General features: G+C 27.1%; 1 protein-coding gene and 1 long non-coding RNA gene across 5 annotated transcripts in view; one reads left to right on the top strand and one right to left on the bottom strand.

The window, feature by feature from the left end:
* The window catches only part of LOC114124050 (C3 and PZP-like alpha-2-macroglobulin domain-containing protein 8), a 141497-nt gene that overhangs the window by 93414 nt on the left and 34243 nt on the right, over nucleotides 1–13840 (top strand). The window lies entirely within an intron of this gene.
* The window catches only part of LOC126550353 (uncharacterized), a 61905-nt gene that overhangs the window by 41918 nt on the left and 6147 nt on the right, over nucleotides 1–13840 (bottom strand). Inside the window, exon 4 of one of the 3 annotated variants that reach the window (XR_007604425.1) lies at nucleotides 13661–13742. The exons of the other annotated variants lie outside the window; for them this stretch is intronic. This is a non-coding gene — a long non-coding RNA (uncharacterized LOC126550353). Of the gene's footprint in view, nucleotides 1–13660; nucleotides 13743–13840 lie in introns of those variants that run through there. 3 annotated transcript variants of the gene reach the window in all.

Raw genomic sequence — 13840 nt, 5'->3', positions numbered from 1 at the left:
TCAGTAGGAAGTTTTGTTGTGATCTACCTGTCAAATTCACAACCATATAATATACCTAACCCAATGTATAAAATCGAGACGTCCCATAATAAAACATAACCAGCAATTTCGACGTGATCGAATATTTTACATGAATTTCTAAAAAGGTATTATACTTAAATAGCTGTTATTCGTTGTTCGATGTACAAAGTATCTATTTTTTTACGAAACCAGGATCCGTGATATTTAGTTTTAACTTGCAATGATTTTTCTATATTCGTCAGGTAATTAATGTAGTGTTTATTCCATAAACATCAATAATAAATGACAAATTAATAATAAATTAGAAAAAAAGGTACATCATAGTATCGATTTATAGAAAAAGCTCTGATTTAGTTTCCATGAATATTTTAAAAAGATATTATATTGTTTTACAATGTAATTGATAAATTATAAGAAATTACAAAAATCATGAATTTCCAACAATAATCAAATTTATTTTTTATTGTTATTCTCAGAAACTCTTAATTTCTAATTTTTAATATTTTCCTATACACATAGAACACAATGTCGATACAATTAAATTTATATCATTCTACAAGCATATGAAGTTATTACTCAGAAAAAACTCTGCATTTTTAAAAGTAATGTTATGTTGAATTATACATTTTTTTTCATCTTTTTTTCATAAAAAAAAGTCAATTATATTATAATAATGAAGTTTATTTTTTTAATGTTGCTCTACTTTTGTTTAGAATCACGATCAATGCTGCGAACTTTAAAATAAACCGTCTATTATATTATACATTTATATTCCTTTGACTTTATACCACGAAACCATTATATTATTATTTATTATCGTACAACGAGAGCGATATTTGTACGTTTTTAACTTATTTGAGCATTTACATACATTTTCCCCAAAAACACGGGCATATATTATGATAATAATAAAAAGGTCCACTAATGGTAGTTGTATTTTTTTTTTATTGGGATGGGCGTTCATGTTTGTGAGCGAATCACCCAACAGAGTCGGCACATAAACCGCTATTTCGTCAACGAATTATTCGAAGACAATCGAAAAACATCATACGTCCTTCGTTAATTCGGATTAAGTGCCGGTTGTTATTAAAACACGAACCAAAACACAATTATAACGGCGTGTTACAAGCACAATGGGTGGTAAAATAAATGTACAAAATACATAATAATTTATTATTATATGCGTGTTATATACCTTCTTTAAATGCCCAAATTAACACGGCGATAAAGAAAGGATTCTCCAGGTGAACTGGCTCTAGGTACAAGCAAAGCGCAGACATAACCGTATTTAACGTGACCAATTTGTCGGTATATAGTCGATATAGATGGTGGTGGTGGTGAAAATGGTGGTAGAAGTGGAATTGTTGTCGGAAGATATAATGGCTCAGAATTACACTCGCACGTAATGCGACGCTGTGCGGATTACGGACCTTAGAGTACTAAGGTTTTTTAAACCACGACATATCTCTTCTCCTACGAGGCCTCAGATAAATTTAAAATATTAATGTGTAACCATTTATTCGTAAATTTTATAATAGTGATTCCTACATAAAACAATAATTTTTTTTGAAATATTATATCAACACACTAAAAACGAACATTAATTCAAAATCCGTTTTAAAAATCATTTTGATTTTTATTATTTATTTATTTGTTTTTTTATTTTATTAAATTAAATCACGAAGTGATTTATATATTGAATAATAATATGCATTATGCATATAGAAAAATATAGTAATGGTTCTTGATTCAACGTAATTACTTAATCGTTATTAATTGTAAACAATTGTATCTTGCAGGCAATATAAGTTAAAAGCCAAGTAATAACCTCAGGATTTTGAAAAGTTTTTAATTTGTATTTTTCAATTAACTACATTCAAAATATTATTGTGTCTAAAAGAAGCTATAATAATGAAAAAATAAATAAAACTTATCACTCGAGTAATAATATATTATTATTCAGGTAGTATTAGTAATCTCGAAGTAAATTCAAATATTGTGTTTTTTTTGTAATTGATTTTCTTACCTATTTTAATTTTTAAACGGTATAAACATCTATGTTAGTTACTTCAAATACTTTTTCCAATCAAAGTAAAGTAAACGTTTTACCATAAGAGTTTAGTATAAAATTACTATAGACGAATAAAAACGGTTATCATTTATCACTGTATGAATGAAATTATACAGTAACAGTAATTAGCATCGCAATATATTTACGAAAATAATATTAAATTGTAAAAAAAAACACTAATACTAAGTAAATACTAATACAACAATAAATCGAATAATATCCTCACATCAGCTTGTATATTTATTCATCACTTTTTTAGGAATGTGTGTAATCTCTAACACACATGTTGCCTGTAAAAATATCCTTTAAAATGCTATCTATTTATTAGTCCTTCACTAGTACACACCACACGTTTTTCAGTATAAACTGTGAGATTGGTAATTGCGGAGTATAATTTAATCTGGAAAAAATCTTACCAAAAACAATTTTCTCGGTACATATAATTTTATATTATTATATATTATAGTATGTGCTCCTATCGTATCACGGTCTCTAATGGTAAAAATCTCAAGTCACGTACAGAACACATATTATTAAAGTATGACAATATTATAAAGCTAGAACAATAATTTTATCTCCCATCACGTTCCTTCGGCTCGTAACAAGAGTATATGGGTAGGGCGTTCAGTTTATTGCCACTTGTCAATATGAAATTATATTTAATTAGAGTTGTAAAAAAATTGTAAAAACAATTTTCAGTGAAATAATAAAATCGACAAATGATGTAATACACGAAGAATCAGTTAAACATTTTATAACAGTTTTAGAATAAACTTTTTTTTTTTGTCAGCGGTGGATTAAACTGTTAATAAAAACTACATAGACCTTCTATGCATTTGTTTTAGAATAGATAAGTTCACATAATATATCATTTTTAAATAATATTTACATTAAACAAGTTTCCGATTGTTGCCAAATTGCCAAATAAGTTTTTGTTTAAAATTCAATATTATAATACATACACAAGTTTAAAATGAGATACTGTTTAAATTTCAAACCTACCCTTCAATCCAAAAAATAGCTTCAGCAATTGTCTAATACTCAAATAATGCTTATTGAATTCCATGCAGACCAATCTCTTATTTTACTCCACAATGACTAAAATAAACAGAACCTATTATTTCAAATTCTAATCTTTTAAAATTATGTAATGCTGTCTATGGAATTATGTATCGCAAATGTTTCAAAATTAACGACCACAGTATTTTGAATCTGCTGTAGTATGAGTTTGGAGTCGACTATTATATATTTATTGACCTTACCGAAAACAAAGCTTAACTTTCATTTTACTTAATATTTTTTTGGTGTAGCATGAAAATGATTGCAGGAACATATGCGAATTTTCTGTCTAAATAAAAATAGAAAACAATAGGTAGGTAGAACGTTCCACACGAATTTTTTAATATAAAACTATTAGGTTAAAATAAAAGTCGTGTATATTGTTTTAAATCAAACGGAAACCAATTCGGCTCTGATGTGATATCAAAATGCGATATGGGAATCGATTTGTTTGGTAAAGGTATAGTCTCGAAAACCAATTCGGCACCTGCCACGTTTGCTCAATAACTGAAACCCACACAAGAACCTCTGTCTAGTATATATTATTAATATTATATACACTATGGGGCACAGGAGTATAGAACTTGAGCGGTCACCCTGCGGACGGCGGAATGGGGTGACGTAGGATATCACGTCCCAGCGGAGTCGTCAAATATTTGCCAGAGCCCGTGTCATTAATTATTACGTTTTATTGCGGTGAGATGTGTTGCCAGCGGTGGCGGTGGTGACGGTACGAAATTTGTCGACGATAACCGCTAACTAAGTGGTATTTGAACGTCGGCCGCGGGTAAATAAACGAAGCGGAAATTCGCGACCGACCTACCGCCCTCGCTCCACCTTCAATGCTTACACTTCCTTACATCCCCCACCCCACTGTTCAGTTTTCACCATGTCCCTTACTTCCACCTTTCACGAGCGATCCCTCGCCGTACCCACAGGAAGACGCATGCAGCTCCACCGTGGAACCACCCGCACAAGTGTGCTGTAGTACAACTTCGGCTGGACGTGACTCTACTACCCTCACGGTGATTCCCTACTCTCAGGCTATACTGTCTGACAAACTATCGTGCTATTCAACCCCTACATCAGTCAGTCACCATGGTCATTTCACTCAAATACCGTGCGGTATACCGACTGTGGCCGTCGAAAACACGCACTGTGATAAATGATATATTATAACATAATAATATTTGAACACTATGAATTTAAAAAATATACATCAATAGTTGCGCATAGGACATCTTATCTACTACATAAAAAAAAAAAAACAATGAATGTTCAAAAGTATTGATACAAAAAATACACATAGTATAAACATAGTAAGTATATAAAGAATAAAAGTCAACTTTAAAAACGTCAATTATTTAAATCAAATTTAAAGAACTCTTCTTCTTTAAATCGGTGTAAGAATTAAAAAATTAACCCATGACTTATATCACATACCTAGACAATTTATATATTATATATATAAATATATAGAAGATTCAAATATAACTACCTATTGTTTAATCCATTAAATTTTTAATATAATTTTTCCATTGTTTGGACAGTTTTGTAAATTGTATTCATTTCATTATTTAATATAATATAATACAATATAATATATTATATATATATCATAGTATTTACAACATTTTTACCTTAGTCCTTAATAAGTATATAAATATTTATGTAGTGTAATGATTTTAAACATATTTTATTGATGGATGAACAATACTTAAATTTACCAATATCTGACTCCAAAATATGATAAATAAAAACAATGTATTATTTAACCCTAAAGGGTTCATAATATTTTTATATGATTGCAAAAAAAAAAATAATAACGATAATAATAATGGTCAAACCAAAATAAAACAACGTAAAAAAAAAAAAATAATAATGAAAACTAAACTTTTTTGTTACGCATATACCTATTATATAGGTACCTATTACTAAAAAAGTACTTATAATTTTATTCGCAATTAGTCCGTCACTTATAATAATGTTATGTTTTATTAAACTGGAGGTTACTTTGAAAATGCATAATATTTGCGATAAATAAATATATTTATGTAGATATCATTTGAAAGTCTGCAGTTTCAATAAAACCTTTTAGATCTAAATGCGTTCCGTAAAATTTAAATAATAATATTAACCAAGTTTATATTTCAATAATAGGTATCTTTTCGAGACAAAAAAACTATAAATACCTATTTTCTGCCTATTTTTCTTTTTACAAATTTTAGTTAAATTAGAAAAAAACATTTAATGTTAATTTAAAAATTCTAATTGATACATATGATAAATATGTGGGTTATATTACACTATTAAGTTAATTTAAATAATTTAATTTAATTTTAAATGTATTGTTTTAAATCAAAAACCTATGCGAAAATCTTTTTTTATAATATTTAAATCTTGATATTTGTTTTGCTCATAATATCTGTGTATTTTCTCTTATTTAAGTTTCTTTATGTAATATCATTGTGTTTTTTTTATTTGATTTGGGTTAATGTATTAGTTTAGTGTTGATTTTCATATTTCAATCAGATTTCTAGAAATTTACAGTAAAATACAATCCAAATGAAAAATGGGAGAGGAAGTAACTGCTATAGTGTGAGTACAGTGGGCTCTGATTATATCTTTTTATAGTGTAAATCACTAAAATAATTTTATATAATAAAGTTTGAATTCAATACCTGCGTAAAACGATTCTGAGCGACGACAGACTGTCATCCTATATAACCAAGTATATTCCGTGATATGATTTTAGTATTGCTATTTTAAGGTAATTTAATGTAGTATTAGTATTATGGTAGATTAATTTTAAGTTTTCTGAAGACACTGCATTTATTATATTATTAATACTCGATAATTAAAATAGTATATACTATTATACTATTTATTGATATAATTTATGATTGTAATTAAGTTTTGAGTTAATACTGCCATATACTGAATAACAGAGTTAATTAAAAATTAGTTTGTCGTATAAATAAGTAATATCTTGAAATTAATTAATATATTTTTAAAATGTTATTGTATATTTAAATATAAAAATATAAGTACAATTTTTAAGTCCTCGCAAATAATAATTTTGAACCACAATAAAATTTTTATTCTTTGATCATATTATATAAGTATAATTCTAGCCTAATGTAAACTTTAATTATCTATAAAAAAATATTAATGCTTATACCTATATCTTTTTTAATTTTTTTGAATTCAAAATATACTACGTACAAAGAATCTTGTATTAACTTTTAAAGCTTTTTAGCTAATTTTAACAACACTCGCTTATTAGTGATAAAATATGATTGCGTACATATTATCTTTTTGAGTACACGATTGTATAAGTTTTTTTTAACAAACAATAGACTGTCAAAATTACCATAAAAATAACGAGACTGCATACGTTGTCTGCAGTGTTTCCATTTATTATCCTATATTGTAAGTTAACTTTCATTTTCCTAAAGAATAAATAAACATTTTAAGACAAAAAATATAAATCATAGTTAAACAAAAAAATAATTAATCAAATAACTTATTATATTAGTAATATTTTTTTAAGATAACTGGAATAACCTGAGTAGTGGTAATGGACTCTTTAACTAGTCAAGCTATTAAGATAATTAGAAAATTAACTATCTAGTTAAGTTAAAAAGTTATAACCTTCATCATTTATATATAATAATAAAAATAAATTAAATTGTATGACGTAAAAAATCTTATTGCAAAAACTTTAAAAAATATTAAAACATTTTTTTTTTTTTTACTACTTAAGCTGATACAATTTTAAAAGTATAAAAATTATAATACTTGCCAAGAAATAAGTATGGTGTAGGTAAATAATGCATCGTATAACTTTATAAATACACTTCTTTAAACAGTTTTTATTTTTGTTTAGTGTTTTTTCACCGTTAAATCGAATTAAAATATATATATTAAACTATCCTCATTATTCTGGCAAAAATAAATTATTAAAAACGAAACTCAATAAACTATTATATATTTTTTAATATAGGTTGTCGTAATATTTTGTTTTAGCAAAACGCAACACATAAAAGTTTCATAAATTTGACGATATTTAATTATGTAGTATAGAATGTAAAATTCTATAACTAAGTTAAATACGTAAAGTTATGAAAATTCAGCATCATCGTATTTATCTTAGAATCCAACGTCAATTCTCATCACAAATGTTACATAATAATTTGGTCCTTGTTTTTAATGTAAAATTTTATTTACGGTTAAATTTTATTTTTACCATAGAACACATTTTTGACGTCATTGTTGTGATATTTTTCGTAATCGTTTCATCCGTCAAAATATGCACACACGAATTGATAAGATTAGAATAAGATTTGTGTCAGGTATTCTGATGGATTATTACACACAATATAAATCCCTAAACAGTAGCGGGCGTGAGCTCGTTCTATTTAAGTGAGTATGCATCAAACTCGGTATACCTATATTATATACAGAATGTCTTGCGGGGTTTTCCACGCGGCTTTGATGATCGCCTCGTACGTTATTATATTGAGTGAAATGGAAAACCTTTTTTGAGTTTCGTGAATAGGAGATGATTAAGGACATTTGTTAGAGTCATGATAGATATTGTATTGGTTTTAATTTAAAAAATAGTAATCCCGACCACAGTAATAATCCGAGAGAAATGTATTATTGTAGCCCATAGTCTCAGAAATCGTGTGGGTGACGAGTGCAAATAGGGATTTCAGAAATTCGTTTTTCATTTAAATCTCAATTAAATCGTTCGTCGTAAAATTAATTTAAATTACCGTAAGTACCGTTATAAATATCATATTTACAGAACGCGAAATAGGTTTTCGATTCCCCTCGATATTTGCCCACGCGATGTAATAATAAGTTCTCGACGTTTGCACGGAAAACCCGGAAACACCCTGTATAGATACATAGTACACGTACACGTGTACACATACTCACGTGAGCGCATATATATATACGTGTGTGTATAAGATCTAAGTGTACCGGGTGGACGGGGTCGCGGTAAGGAGAGGTGGGTGGAGAGCGATCGAGCTTATAGGTGGGTGGTTGCCGGGGCCGCGGGACTACACAACAATCGTACACGCGCCTTCGCCATGTCTCTGCCTGCTGGGAGAGAGCTTAATGAATTTCCAGACACGACTCACGGACGTGTCGCTAATTCAGTATTCTCCAACCACAAAGCTCTTTGTTGAATAATAATATTAATTTCTCGATATGCGCGCTCGTCTATATACACGCCGCCGCACGCACGCACGCTAGGCTCTTGCGTGAGTCTTTCCCAAGACGAACTAACCGAATTCGATTAAATTGATTTGTCCGGCGCCATTGTGTCCCTCGACGATTTAGACTGCGGAAACGGGGTAATACTACTCGCGCGTTCCGCGTGCAGGCTTTTTTTGTGTGAATAATTTTTATCCTTACAAAACCATCGTTATATTATGTGTCCGTCATATTTTAAAGCGACCTTTTTCGTGTCCACGAAATATTATACGCATCAGGAATTACAAGTGTAATTAGCAAATAATCCTCAAAATCGTACATTCATAATATTATGAATTAGCATATCATCGTGGTTATAAACTATTCTTGTGTTAAATTTATAATTTATAATTTGTTTAAATTATTAAATTCTTCTTGTGTCGTTAATATTGTGTTATGCGTGAAATTAAAAATCGCTATGCGATCATTTAAATTTTATTCTAACGATAAATCTCTTTATTTGTTCATCACCTAAGTGTTCGATTATTTGTATGTATACATAATTATAAACCAATTATACTACATAGTCCGTTTCGTGTTACACAATATTATAATATGTCACGTTTGTACTCTAATCCTATAGATCTGGTGTAAATTAAATGAATCCTGCGTATTGTGTTAGTGATTATGAGTACCTACCTACCATCGCCCGAGTCCTATAACAACAATATCCAAGCAAACTGTTTCCCAGTCAACCCTTCCAGGATTTGAAAACATACATTTACCATCTCACTTGCAGCCTGTTCCGAGTGTAACACACTCGTAGCGCAAAAATACCACATTAATATCATAATAATAATTAGATTAATATCGTTTAGTGATAGTGTGATAACAAGCAACCTACGTAGTCGTGTATTTGTATAAATTATTTTGAGCCGCACCACATACGAAAACAGAGCGTATCTATTATATTAGTTTAGTATTGTCAGAATTTCGATGTTTATGTTAATGTATCATATTATTATTGTTTGTCTAGTACCGATATTTTTCCTTCGCCTTTGTCCGTGGTAGATGTCCACAATAATAATATTATATTATTATTATTACTACCATACGTAAACGAATAGCCGACCGCCCAATACTTCACTGTAGCGAAATTGCCTATTCGAGACGCCCGACGACGTCGTAATTCCCGGAAATTCCAATCACGTACGAGGCACCACCCGAGTTCTTAACAAATCGGCCCCCGTGTGCGCGAGCTGCGTTTTTAGTTTAGTTTACCTTCAAAAGCTCCTCTTTTCATTCTAATATTTTATTGTGTGGGTGCGCGCACGTGAAGTAAAACCCTCTTTACAAACGAATGCTATAAATGACAGGTGTACTTGATGCGCAGCCCATGCTTGAATTCTTTACACGAAAGCTAAACGCTACCACCAATCAAAGAAATCGGCTTTTTACTCGTGTAGCGAGCATTTCTATTTCTTCTTGCTTTCTTCTTATTTTTGTGTATAAGGTTTCCGTACAAATGCCCTTCGTTAGGGCTGCTGTCAACAAATCATAAAATTACTTATTCGCGCATATTGTGCGATTATTTATTCTTTGGTTTTATGTTCATAATCGTGTGTTGGTAAATTCAGTGAAATTCAAAATTGTATATAAATTTGACGACGTCAATTTTCTAAACGAGGTTAAACGCACACGTCAAGTATAATATAATAATATGTTATACTAACGAAACATCAGGTAATGTAATAAAAAAATACTTCATCAATCAACATTTAAATGATTAATAAGCTAAAACACAATAAAAAATATTAAAATAGTTACACCACAATAATTAATTAGTTTTTAATCTGTTTTTCCTTATTTTATTGAAATATAAAACACTATCAACTGTAATAACTCAAGTACGTGTAATCATAAAAACAATAATTACTAAATTATATTAGTAAAAATTTAACCCAATCAAACCTATTTTAAAGTATAAGCTGTTTAAATTGAATAATTAAAGACATTTTTAATATTTTTACAGTGTATCTAATAAATTAAAAATTTAACTAAAGTAAATTATCAAACACAAAATATAATAATATAATATTCTAATACTAAATTTAAATATTAAAATTACAAAATCTAAACTAAATATTTTATTTTCGATTAAATTAAACTATCAAAGGTAACTAAGTTAAATAGTTATATGCGCTTAATAATCAACTATTTAATATTCATTACAAGCACCCAATTTATAAGCTTTGGGAAACTTTGCTAAAATGTATTATACCTGCTTGTTCATCATATAAAGGTATAGAACGGTTACAGTACAATTGTATTTTAATGAATACTTAAATGTAATCAATAAACGGTTAAGACCAAAAACCACAACAAATTTAAAATAAAATATTACATAATTAATCAAATAATAATACTATACTTATAAGAATCAAGGTCATTGAATGTTTCATTGTTTAGTTCAGTATAAGTTAAAAATATATAATTTATAATATATATAACTACTTAATTAATTTATAATATTAACCGTATAGATCATTTTTAGAAGTTACAATATGATAAAAAAATATATAAGCGGTTATTATTATGATTATTGTGTATTTTTATTATTATTATAGAATATTTTCAAATATTTAACAAAAACTAAATAGCAAAATACAGCGCTAGGCAAAAATAAGATAAATAAATATATTTTATTATCTTTAAATACATTAGTAACGCAGATATAATATATGTATAAGTAATTCAGTGAGTATTTACAGGACCTTTTAAATTATAATTTTAAACTTTAAAAGAGTGTTTCATGGAATTTATTTTAAGCAATAATATATTCAAGTCGATGTATTAATTATTACCACACATAATAAAAATTAAATAACACAATATTAAATTATTTACGTCATCCAGTGATCTTTTGTGCGTTATAATATGTTTGTTGGTCTAAGACTATTGAACATGACATTGTACGTTTCTTTTATAATATTAACATGATTGTTTGTAATATATGATATGTATTTGTGAATGTCTTTAATATAAACATTTTATTTATCATGCATTTAGTAATAGGTATTTTTATGGTTTGTAACACATTGGTAATGATGCATTATATTATTATATTTATATACTTCTAGATTAAATCTCTGATTTATGTATTTTCACAAAACCTTTGTATTATTGTCAATGACACAAATGGCCATTCGTTATCTGTGATGCTATTATGAATGGTTTTATTGTATTATTATTATTATAAATACGTATATTATATCAATGAATGCATACAATTACCCAAAACATAGCAATTATAGTTGTTCAGATTAATTACAATAGGATGGCAACTCATCAGCGCACCTATTATTAATCAGTCTAATAAAATATGATTTTTGTAAGTATTCAAATAAAAATACAAATACTTTAAAATATTTTCAAATTTTGTAAAAACATTTTTTTTTTTTTTATGTGTGTATATTATGTATTAAATTTATTTTATAAACTATTTTACACCTAAGCATATTATGGTATGATTGTAAATTTTTCATCTATATTTCTATTGCCAAGATACATTTTGAAATTTTAGACTATAAGTCGCATAAACAATTTATTAAAATATATATACTTACGTCATATTTTTATTGAAGGTGATTAAATTTAAAATATGGAATATGTAAACTATAAAAAAAGTATTCGAAATTAGTATTTGATTTAAAATATAAATACTTTAAGAAAGTATTTAAAAAACTTTGTTTAAGTATTAACTGTTTGAATACTTTTACACTATTATTTTACAATACTATTATTGTCAAATGTTATGACAGCTTTATGGTTTGAGTACACAATAACGAAAATCAATTTTTAAATAGGTGTACAGCTTAGGTATTACATACAAATACGCAATGTACCATCACTAAGATAACATATTATACTGTTATGTGTTATACATAATACTATATATATGAATAAATATTCCAACATCATAGTACGTATAATAAAACATAGTTTGTGTATGATAGTTTCATGAAATACATTATTTTTGTTATTATCCATTCGTAAATATATATTATTTATAAACATTCATTTATTAAAAGTATATATTTTATGAAGTTATAAGCATAATGGTTATTATTGAATTCAATACCAAAATTGTTTTAATTAAAATTATCATAAATATTATACATATTTATAAAATATTAATGTAATGAAAATATAATGTAACAATGTACTTTCTATCATAAGATATATATGTTGTGTACTTCTACATTTTATTTTTATTTTTAAATATAGTTTGATTGCTATTTCATTGAAATTAATAATTGTTCCGAAAAGCTTTACTTTATAACTGTATAATTAATTATAATAATATAAAAGATTTGATTATTTTTTCATCATCACTATGATAAATATATTTAAATAAATACAGAACTCTTATAACAATATATCACATTACAAAGCAATAATATTAGATCATTTCTTCAAAATACAGACAGAACAAATAAATTATAATCGCGCATTAGAGTTAAATCATTTTTAATAGTACATTTGAGCAAGTGTAGAAACTCTGAGATAATATTAAATACAAAATCAATACAATATATATATTGTGCACATGTGCACATGTGCACATAACATAAACACTAAAGAATCAGATTTCGATGAATTCAATTTTTTTTTCACGAACAAAAAAAAACCTTAATACATTCTATACAACTTGAAGTACATATTATTGTATTTAGAAAATATTTATTAGGTTTTATTTGGATACAGTTTCAATCATTGTGCGTTTAATTTAATTTTTTAATAATCAGATTGATTTACAGTATTTTTTAAAACATGACTGAATAAAGGTTTATTTTTTTCAACTACCAAATGCTACACATTTGTAACGATCTTAAATCCGGTAATATTTTTGTCTCTCTGCCATATAATACGCAATTTGTTCTTCACTTATAATAGCCGAACGAACGGATTAAGTCGAATCACGATTTTTAAAATATTTTATATTTATTAAAAAATATCAGTAGACAGTCCGAAAAACATTTTTATTTTTAATATCTAAAGTTTATTTTATTTTTACTTTAATAATTAGGCAGGTTCAGCAATAATTTAAAATGTTTAATTTAAATATTTAATTTTCATGTTTTTCAAAAGTAATAAACAATAATATAAAAATAAATTATTCATCATGATAAATTAATTGCTACAATTAACAAATAAAAAATATACATATTTATATTTATGTATAAACCAAGTAAGTGCATACGTCATCTAATAATATCATTTTAATATCTGATAAATCAACCGATGACACACACGGAAACATGTTAAGTACAATTAGTTCAATGTTTGAATATTTAGGTTTAGGTAAGTAGTTGCTCAATTCCTGAAAAAATCAATATAGTATTGAGCTAAACACTATACTATACAATATACGTATTATTGTTCATTTCTATAATATTAAAAACGTACATAAACGGATTA

Source organism: Aphis gossypii, chromosome 2, assembly GCF_020184175.1.
Source record: "Aphis gossypii isolate Hap1 chromosome 2, ASM2018417v2, whole genome shotgun sequence".
Lineage (NCBI taxonomy): Eukaryota > Metazoa > Arthropoda > Insecta > Hemiptera > Aphididae > Aphis > Aphis gossypii.
The sequence above is the reverse complement of the archived record's forward strand: the minus strand, read 5'-3'. Positions and strand labels throughout refer to the sequence as shown.